Source organism: Somniosus microcephalus, chromosome 21, assembly GCF_052327205.1.
Source record: "Somniosus microcephalus isolate GS21.2 chromosome 21, FLI_Smic_1.0, whole genome shotgun sequence".
NCBI classification, from domain to species: Eukaryota; Metazoa; Chordata; class Chondrichthyes; order Squaliformes; family Somniosidae; genus Somniosus; species Somniosus microcephalus.
This window is the reverse complement of record NC_141007.1, coordinates 64,381,808-64,392,744: the sequence shown is the minus strand read 5'-3', so window position 1 is coordinate 64,392,744 and position 10,937 is coordinate 64,381,808. Positions and strand designations below refer to the sequence as shown.

At 48.3% G+C, this 10,937-nt stretch overlaps 1 long non-coding RNA gene across 1 annotated transcript; it reads right to left on the bottom strand.

Moving 5' to 3' along the window:
• Window positions 1-7,915: 7,915 nt before the first annotated feature.
• Window positions 7,916-10,937, bottom strand: LOC147102880 (uncharacterized). Its single transcript, XR_015073150.1, has 2 exons — window positions 9,127-10,937; window positions 7,916-8,313 (listed from the first exon to the last, which is right to left on the bottom strand). It is a non-coding gene; the product is annotated as an uncharacterized LOC147102880 (long non-coding RNA).

Genomic DNA, 10,937 nt, shown 5'->3' with positions numbered 1-10,937 from the left:
GATGGTGGAGAATACTTTGTATTGCGCAATCTGATTGACCATATCAGATATGCGAGGGAGGGGGTACGCGTCCAGCTGGGTGTACTGGTTTATGGTTTGGCTGTAGTCGATTACCATGCGGCGTTTTGCAGTGGTTTTAACGACTACAACCTGGGCTCGCCAGGGGCTAGTGCTACCTTCGATAATGCCCTCCTTCAAGAGCCGCTCCACCTCAGAGCTGATAAAAGCTCTGTCCCCGGCACTGTACCGCCTGCTTTTGGTAGCGATGGGTTTACAGTCGCGGGTGAGGTTAGCGAACAGGGGAGGGGGGGGGACTTTTAATGTGGAAAGGCTGCAGGTGGTTTGCAGCGGGCGATTTAAAAGTTGTTGGTTGCAGACTGTGAGTGGGGGGAGGGGTCCACCGTATGCTAGTGTGACACTCTTAAGGTGGCACTGAAAATCCAACCCTAGCAGGACGGCAGCGCAAAGACGGGGCAGGACTAGCAGTTTAAATTTTTTATATTCAGTGCCCCCTACTGACAGGGTCACCACACAGTAGCCGCTGATGTCTATTGACTGGGACTTGGACGCCATAGAAATGCGATGGTGCGTTGGCAGAATCGTGAGGGAGTGGCTACGTACCGTGTCGGGGTGGACGAAACTCTCTGTGCTCCCGCTGTCGATCAGGCAACTGGTGGCGCGGCCGTTTACCGCGATATCCATCATGGAGCTGGATAGATGGTGAGGGAGGGCTTGATCCAGCGTCACGGAGGCCAGTATGTGGCTTAGTGAGTCACTATAGTCATCCGCCGAGACGGTGGTCGGTTCCGGTGACGAAATGGCGGTTGAGTGCGTTGGATACGATGGCGGCGGATGCCATGCGGCCGGGGGTACACAAAATGGCGGATAAGATGGCTGCTCCCACGGCCCGCACGCTGCGCTGCTGGCTGGCTTCCCCTTGCAGGCGTTAGCGTAATGGCCTTTCTTCCCGCAGCCCGAGCAGGTAGCTGTCTTAGCTGGGCAGTGCGCTCTGGGATGTTTTAACTGGCCACAGAAATAGCATTTTTGGGCCTGGTTACTGGGCATCGAAGCAGTTCTTACCGGAGGCTGCTGTCTCGGTTGGGTCGCTGCAGCGGTTGGTGCCGGGGGCGGCGGTCCCGTGTCCCACGGTTTCGATTGCCATGTCTCGGCGCCGTTACGGGGGTATGCCTCGAGGTTTCGGTGGGCCTCCTCTAACGAGAGCGCAAGGGCAATGGCCGTCTTCAGGTCGGGTTCCTTGCTTTCTAGCAGTCTCTGCCGGGTGTGGTCTGACTGGAGGCCCCTGACGAAGGCATCACAGGCGAGTCCCTGCGCGTGCTCCACAGCCGTTACCGCTTTACAATCGCAGTCTCTGCAGAGTGCCAGTAGCGCCCGTGCAAATGCCCCTACCGATTCTCCCGGTTGCTGCCTGCGGGATCCCAAGAGGTGTCGGGCGTAAATTGTGTTCACTGGGCGCGTATATTGCCCTTTTAGTAGCTCGAGGGCCGCCACGTACGCATTAGAGTCCCGGATTAGCATATATACTTGATGGCTCACCTGGGCGGTCAAAATTTTCAGTTTGTGATCCTCCTCTGTAACCTGTGAGATTGCGAGGAAGGATTCAAAGCAGCTCAGCCAGTGTTCAAACTTGGCTGATGCACCCACATCTTGAGGGTCGAGGTCCAGGCGTGGTGGTCTGAGGGCTCTCAGCAATGTCTGCTGTATCCGTTGCTGTTGTTGCTCCTCAGGTGTCGCCATTTAACTTTTAGCTAATAAAATTGATACGCTTATCAATTACTTCATAAAAGGTGATGAGTCGAAGAAGAGATGATGAGTCGAAAGAAGAGATGAATAAGGCTTTTATTAGCTAAGAAGAGACCATGCTTCTTCGTGAGTGACTGAACAAGTCTGAACGAAACCCACACAGTGGTGGGTGGAGTCAGCTGAGGCATGCCTCCATACACAGCGCCACCCAGAGGTGGCAATATACAATACAGTGGTTTACCACAGGCCGTATGTATCAAATTGTCTGAATGTAAATTTACATAACATTTGAAATGTAACTGGCATGAAACAAACGAAACTGCCATGTAATGTATTGAACCTGGACTGTACGATATAAAATATGATCTGTATGTAATTGATGTGGATTGTACTGTAATGTATTTGAACATATTCTTTATGAATAAAGTATATTTTTGAAACAAAAAAAAATTGTGACAACACCGCAGTGCCAATTCTCTGGCTCTTCTCCCTCTCTGAGCAGCAAAACTTTGAGCGACCTTCTGACAAAGATACTGCAGCTGCAGTCTGTCCCCTGTGCTGCCACTGTTAAAATAACCAGCACAGCCTCCTACCCTGCAACACACAGACCAGAAGGTCCCAGGTTTGACCCCTGGGGGTAGATCTTGACTTTGTGCGAGAGTGTAAAATGGGTGACAGTGACCCGGCAGCCCGTCTTACATCTCTCCCGCTAATGACTTCATGTAAAGCGGGCTGCCGACACCCTATCACCTGTTTCACACTATCGCAGAAAGTCAAGATCTAACCCTGGTTCTGTGCCAAGTTAGCTCAGTTGGGGGGTGGGTAATGTTAACCTAACCCACCCGACGAACATTGTAGTTGATGGCAAGGCACTGACCAGGACAAGAGGTGAGCCGCTTGCCACAGAGTACCAAGGCTCTGCCCTATATGAGCAACGGTGTTGATATGGTTGATCTAAGTACGTTTCTGGTCAATGGTGATGCCCTGGATGTTGATGGTGGAGGGCCTGGCAATGGTGGTGCCTTTGAAGGTCAGGGGGGGGGGGTGGGGTTGGGCCTTTTCTTGTTGGAGATGGTCATTGCCTGGCACTGATGTGATGCAACTATTAGCTGGAATAACTAGTTTGATTCAGATTTCAGATCTTGTTCCTACTAGACTGAAGATAATTAGGTAAATTCCCATGTGGATCCCCTGTGTTCTATTCTGAGACTCTGAAACCAATGGTGGATTTTCAGGTAAAGGAAGCACCTTCGGATGAGGTGACAATAACTGGCTGCTGCTTACCTCAAAGTTGAAACGGCGATTTAAAGATTCCAATGCAGGAAATCGACAGCACCAACAATACTTGAGTATCAGTGCTTTCATTATAGCTGCTGTGGCTCAGTTCATAGCACTCTCACCTCTGCATCAGAAGGTCATGGGTTCAAGTCCCACGTCCAGGCTGGCACTCCAGTGCAGTACTGAGGGAGTGCTGCACTGACGGAGGTGCCGTCTTTTGGATGAGACGTTAAACTGGAGCCCCGTCTGCCCTCCCAGGTGGGCGTAAAATATCCCACGGCCACCACTTCAAAGAGCTGAGGAGTTCTCCCCCGGTGTCCTGACCAAAATTTATCTCTCAGCAGACATCATTAAAACAGTTTATCTGATCATTTATCTCATTGCTGTTTGTGGGAGCTTGCTGTGCGCAAATTGGCTGCCGCGTTTCCTACATTACAACAGTGACTGCACTTCAAAAGTATTTCATTGGCTGTGAAGCGCTTTGGGAGGTTTTGAGGTTGTGTAAGGCACTATAGAAATGCAAGGTGATTTTTCCTTAACAGAATTACTGTAACATGTTTAATACTTAATAACTCACAGCTAATAGTACAACGGCATTGTTTCCTCTTCCACTTTTGTTCCCTTGTCAAGGTACAGTAAACTCTTTTGTATCCGGCACCTACGGGACCGGGATGGTGCCGGTTGATGAAAAATTCCAGATAACAGAGAGGTAGGCAATTTTTAACACAAAAACAATAAAAACGACTAACTCGGCCACCGCGGGAAACAGACTCGGAAAAACGAAAAATGGATGGATTCGGCAAGAATCTATTTTGCTGGTTATTAAAGAATTCCGGATGATTAAGAGCCGTATAAACAAGAGTTTACTGTACTGACTCATAGTTCCGCAGTTGCGAACAGCCATCTGGTACTTTGCCATGTGTCCATTCTTCCAGTGTGAACTGAGTGAGTAAACAGGCTATTCAACCGCAGCTGACGTTACAAGCATGTCAACCCTCTCCTCACCCGATAGCCACACACTGTAACTTTCCAACATGAATCATTGGATAGCAATCAGGGGCATGAGCCATGGTTGAATTTTTTCCTCTGCACAGCCCAGGGTTCTTTGTTCAATTATAGTGCCCTACACCTATCGGGCAAACTCCGCACAGCCCAAGGATTGATCCATATGGTGGAGCAGGCAGTGCCTTTACCAGCTGAGCCGTCAGTGAAGGTGGGAGTGGAGTCAAGGCAAGAGGACTAGCAAGAAATGTTCATTGGAACGGTTTTTGTACTCTGAACAATTTCAGCAGATCCCTGTGATGCAAGCATAAAAACGTCACAGAGGTCCGACTATTGTATTACATTCTGCCTGGGACAGATGAGCTGTGAGAACTGTTTTGAATTATGAAATACAACATTCCAACACGGAAAAAAGTTTAAAATACTCTATACATTTTACTTATTTAAGTGTAGCAGAAGAAAAACACATATATACACACACAGACACTCTCTCTCTCTCTCTCACACACACTCTCACACAGACACGCTCTTCCTCACACACACTCTCTCACACACGCTCTCTCACATGCACTCTCTCTCTCACACACTCACAAACTCACTCTCTCTCACACACTCTCACACTCTCACTCTCACACACAATCTCTCACACACACACTCTCTCTCACACACACATGTACTCTCTCGCACACACACTCACAATCTCTCACACACACACTCTCTCCCACACACTCCCTCACACACACACACTCTCTCACAGACACACTCTCTCACACTCTCTCTCACACACACACACACACACTCACACACACACAATCTCTCTCACATACACACACATTCTCTCACACACACAATCTCTCTCACATACACACACATTCTCTCACACACACTCTCTCTCACATACATACTCTCTCACACACACACTCTCTCACACACACTCTCTCACACACACACTCTCACATACATACTCTCTCTCACACACACACTCTCTCACATACATACTCTCTCTCACACACACACACTCTCACGCACACACGCTCTCTCACACACACTCTCACACACACACGCTCTCACACACACACTCTCTCTCACACACACACACTCTCTCACACACTCTCTCACACACACACTCTCTCTCACACACACACTCTCACACACTCTCTCACACACACACTCTCTCACACACACACTCTCACACACACTCTCTCACACACACACTCTCTCACACACACACTCTCTCACACACACTGTCTCACACACACACACTCTCACACACACTCTCACACACTGTTTCATGCACACACACTCTCTCTCACACACACTCACACACACACACTCTCTCACACACACTCACACACACACACACACACACACTGTCTCACACACACACACACTCTCACACACACTCTCACACACTGTTTCACGCACACACACTCTCTCTCACACACACACTCTCTCACACACACACACTCTCTCACACACACTCACACACTCTCTCTCACATACATACTCTCTCTCACACACACACACTCTCACACACACACTCTCTCACACACACGCACTCTCTCACACACACACTCTCTCACACACACACTCTCTCACACACACTGTCTCACACACACACTCTCTCTCACACACTGTTTCACGCACACACTCTCTCTCACTCTCACACACACACTCTCTCACACACACACACTCTCTCACACACTCTCTCTCACACACACACTCTCTCACACACACACTCTCACACACACACACTCTCACACACACACACACTCTCTCACACACACACTCACACACACACACTCTCTCACACACACACTCTCTCACACACACACTCTCACACACACACACTCTCACACACACACACACTCTCTCTCACACACACACTCTCTCACACACACACTCTCTCTCAAGAAATTAAGGGCAATGGTGACCTTGACTGCCACTGAGAGAGCCACGGTCGACCTGATCTGAGGCTGGAGGTTTGGTTGCAGGAGGTGGCAGAGTTCAGTGACCACATCCTTGCTGAAGCGGAGCTTTCTAATGCACTGCTCCTGGCTTAATTGGAGGTAGGAGAAGTGCTCTCGGAATACCCTCGGAGGGTAAGGCCTCCTGTTGAAAATCCTGCTGGCCCTCCTCCTCCCTCTGGCCACATCTTGCAATCTTTCTCGCTGCCTCCACTCCCTCCGCAGTAGATCCTGGAGGGCGAGGTCGACTGCCAGTACAGCCCCCATTAATGTAACGATGTGTAGCACTTTGAAATTTTGTCAGAATAAATGTAACACATTTTTAGTAGCCACAACACTCCTGATACTAAAGAACCTTTAAATGACTGAATTAAACTCTTATACAATTGCAAACTGACAAGGAAGCAGTGAAACAGCACTAACCTGAAAGCTGTGACTGATCCCTTTAAATAGCCCCTGGAGCCACCATCCGCCTGCTTCATGACTCCTCTTCCTGTCATTGTCAGGATGAGGTGCTAAGGCAGGGGGCGATAATCAATTTGGCAGATCGGGCGCTGAGAGGGCGTTGCACGCTCACTGACATCATGATCTGCCTGGCACTAAAGCCCCAGGCGCTAACTGGATTTGGCGTGTGGCGCTGGATTCTCCTCACCGCAGCGCTACTTCATTAGCGCCCCTAGTGCCCCTGCCAGGCGCTAACGGGAGGCGCTAACCAACCAAATTTCTCCCCCTGAAACTCCCCCTCCCAACCTCCTCTACACTCCCCCGTAGTGGTCTGGTGCCACAGACCTACCCGCCCGACACATACACAGACACTCTTTCTCTCTCATACACACACAGACACTCTCTCACACAAGAGAGGGTGCGAGGTGGGGGGCAGTTATGAAACTGGGAAACCCAGAATAACTGGTTTCCTTCAGGTCCTACTGAATTTAATGACAGAAACTGATTACTATTTTTGGACTCCATTTCCCAGCCACAGCCAGCCAGATTAAGAGGCTGGCTGGCTGTCGAGCGGGTAGGCCTGCAGCACCAGACCACTACGGGGGAGTGTAGAGGAAGTTGGGAGGGGGAGTTTCAATGGGGGAGCCCGGAGAGATCAGGCATCAGGGGGTCATTGATGGGGGGGGTCCAGAGAGATCGGGGGTCAGGGGGCATTGATATGAGGGGCCGGGAGAAATCAAGGGTCAGGGGGTCATCGATGGGGGGTCCGGAGAGATTGGGGGTCAGGGGGCATTGATATGCGGGGCCGGGAGAAATCAAGGGTCAGGGGGGTTATCGATGGGGGGGGTGGGTGTGGGCTGGGAGGAGATCGCGGGCAATATAGGACATCAGGAGAGCATCGGATTGCAGGGGGGTGGGTGGGAGTCCGATCGTTGGGGAGGTTAACAGGTTTGCTTGGTGGGTCGGGGGGGGAAGCACTCCGGCTCCTCTTGGCCCACAAGCAGTGCTGGAAAAGCACTTACCTCTTCCTACAGCAGTTCGAGCCTCCCTTTAGCTGTCGGGTTTCTCAAGGCCCGGGAAACCAGACCAGCCAGCGTTAAAGCTGGAACAGAGAAAAATCTGAGACCCGCAGCCTCAGTAAATATTTAAATGAGCGACCTGCCTCCTGGGAGTGGGTTGGTCACCTGCCACCCACCCCCCCCGCCACCCCATCCCACCTCCGTTAAAAGCAGAAGTGGGCAGGTTCGAGGAAGGTTGGTTTTGGGTTTGAGATTTTTTACATTTTTAGTTCCCACCCGACCCAAACCCATCCATTTTTGGGGGTTAAAATTACCCACAGACACCCTCTCTTTCACACATACATACACTCACACTCTCATACTGATGTAAGCCCCCAAAGTGTGGACTGAGTGATATACACAGTCGACAACACTGGCTTGTTGTAAGAAAGACAGACCCAATAATTGAAGTAAAAACGGTTTATTCAGGCCTGGGGAGCTATGGCTCTTGCGTCCCAACACAAGGCTCCAACTCCACCGAATCTCTTGAGGTTCTCACAGTTATACAAAACTTAAGGCCCTGCCCTAAAGGCGGGGATAAGCTTATTAACATATACAGAATTATAGTTAAATTGTAATTATAAAACCATGACATTCCATTCTTCCAGTCGCTTACAAATCTCACATTTCGTTATCAGTTGGTCTTGTTACTTTCTCATGACCCGGGCCTCAATTTTATTACTTTACGATCGTCCATTTGCTGTTGTCAGATGGCTTGGTCTTTCTAAGTATTTCTCTAAGATAGTAGATCTTTCCAAAGCGGGCAATCCGCAGACTTTCTGTCTCTCTCTCTTGAATTATTTCTACAGAGCAAAAACACTTTAGTTAGTTAAAAGAATAGAACCCTATTGAGCTTCACACTTAACAAACCCTTAAGTGCAAGGGTGTCGACTCGCGTGGCCGAACCCATATATCTCTCCCTCTTTCTAAGGGGTTGTTTTGACAGTTTTAATCTCTCCGCAGTTAACCCATAGTCCTGTTTAAACCTTATCTGGGTTTATACAATTTTTACAGACTTCTATTGTTCAACTCAGAGCACAAATTAACCTATTCCCTCCATTTTATATATTGGTGTTATAGATGAATCCTGGTTTGTTTTACCTTATTAAATCCAATTTTTAATATCTTACTTCAGTCCTCCCTTTTGACCTTTGGACAATTGCTCCAAAACAGGTCAACGTGTATTTCCACTTCCTGGTGTCTGCCAGAGCGTGCACTCCCTGGCCTTCTACCAGTTTAGGTTATACATGTATATATATATATCTTATCAATTTGGAGGCCGACTTCCCCCTCTGTGGTATGGTGGTCTTTCCTTTACGGTGGTCTTTCCTTTAGGGTGGGCTTTCCTTTATGCACTCCGTCCGGTGTAACCATTCCCGGGGCCCCTTAGACCCTACACTAATGGTTGAGGCTTTCCTGCTCAAGCCTGTCCCTCATTCCCACGTGGGGTGTGTGACGTGCCAATTCGAGACTGTCATCACACACCAGTCCTCATTCACCACCCTCCTTCTGCCACCCTCCTTCTGCCACCTCCATCTTACGGTTGGCCGGCCCGGTCTTTAATTACCATGCCCAATTAATCCCATATAATTTCAGGGCTTCCCATCGCGTCTTACACCATTTGCCTTGGAGAGGCAGGGGAGTTGTCCATTCTTAACATCGCTACCTGCCCCTCCTCAGGCTCTACTTCTTTCACCGCACCAATTTCGGCCTTACTCATTCTGGCACAAAGGCACTGGAGAAATAAAAATACACAATATATCAGAATAACAATCAAGAGGAATATCATTATGCCTTGTACCACCGAGGCGCCCAAAGTCCCCGACCATCCTGATCCCCAATTGTCAAAATATGAGGAAGTGGGTGAGTTTCCTCTAATGTTGCACTAATGTCTTTCTGTTGTTTCTTTAAGCCTTCTTCTATTTTATGATAGTACTTAAAATTTCCTCCGTTTCCTGCCGTAACTTCTGCCAAGCTTCCTCTAACTTAGGAATTGCCTTTGGCTCTGGTATGACATAAGTTTCAACCCTTTTTAGTAAGTCTCATATTATCAAATGACCAGGTTTTCCTATCTGTGTAGGTATCTTTAGACCAAAACAACGGTTTGGTTGGGGAATGGTATAAGCCATATCTTGATATTCATATTTCTGTTCAATTGTGGTGACACAACAGGTCCCATTGTTCCTTGATGCTACCCAGGTCCGGTGTATCCCCTTGGGTGAACCTCGAGGGTGCAATTGGTAATTTTCGTAAATCCGTACTCGGATGTGTCTCCCTCGGTGGGGGGGTGTGTGCACACCCATGTCCTTCCCTTGTGGTGGCACCCGTCCACTACCACCCCCCTTTAGGTTTCATTCTTCTGTTTATTATCTTCATCCCTTTCCCAAAGCACCTTGGTAGGGACATCATGATATTTAACCCACTTTCCCTTTGTACTTCTCCTATATTAATCACGTCGTATCGGAGTTGTCCCCCTTCTGGGAATTGTGGGATGGCCAGTACAAAGCCAATCATCTTAGTCCATGGGGTCAGACAATCACCTGCCCGGTGTACTTGTCCCATTTTACATTCCTTACATAGGCTTTTATTTGTGTCAATCCAAGGTTCCAGATCCTTATTAGTAATCCAATCAGGGATCTGTCCATTATTTATTTGCCTCATGTTATGCTGAGCATTCAACAATAGCCATGAGCCCTACGTGGCACATATTAGTTCCTTATCGGTTTAGTGAGAAGCATTATTAAGTCTATCAATAATTGTATTGATTGTTTCTGCATGGGGGGCTACTATCTCTTCCACCCCCGACAATTGCATTATTGTTTGGTTTCCCTGCCAGTGTCAATTGCTGGCTATTTCCAGTAGCTTGTTTTAGTAACTTCTCTATTTTTGCTTGTAATTCTTCTACTCCTTCGTTTACTCCTTCTATGTCCAAGCTATTAACTGTTGCTAACCCGGCCGCATACCCTGCTCCGGTCGTTTCCAATACTCCCCGTTTCTTACATCTTTGTAAGATAGATTTTTTCCTCCTGTGGATCCTCTAATTGTTTTACCCACAGGGAGTTCCAGGTTTGTTTTGTATCTCAAAAGTACTCATATTAATGGCAAGCTTAGTAATTCTATGTGCTACACTAGAATACACCTCATCCTGTGTTCTCCTTATTACTAATCCCCCTCGATAATGGCAATACTTATATTTATCCCTAGAATCAAGGCGAGGACGCTCCATCTCATTCCGGACGTCCAATGTTCCTGTAATTACAAAAAGGGGGGCTGGTCGTCACCAGCCAGTTAGAATTATTCTGCTCTTATCCATTTTATCAGTTCAAAATGCTGTACATCTGGTTCATTTCTTGTTCTGTGGCTCTGTCCCCAGACATACCTGAAGATGCAAACTATGGCATATAATATTATCATCATACACAGCCTA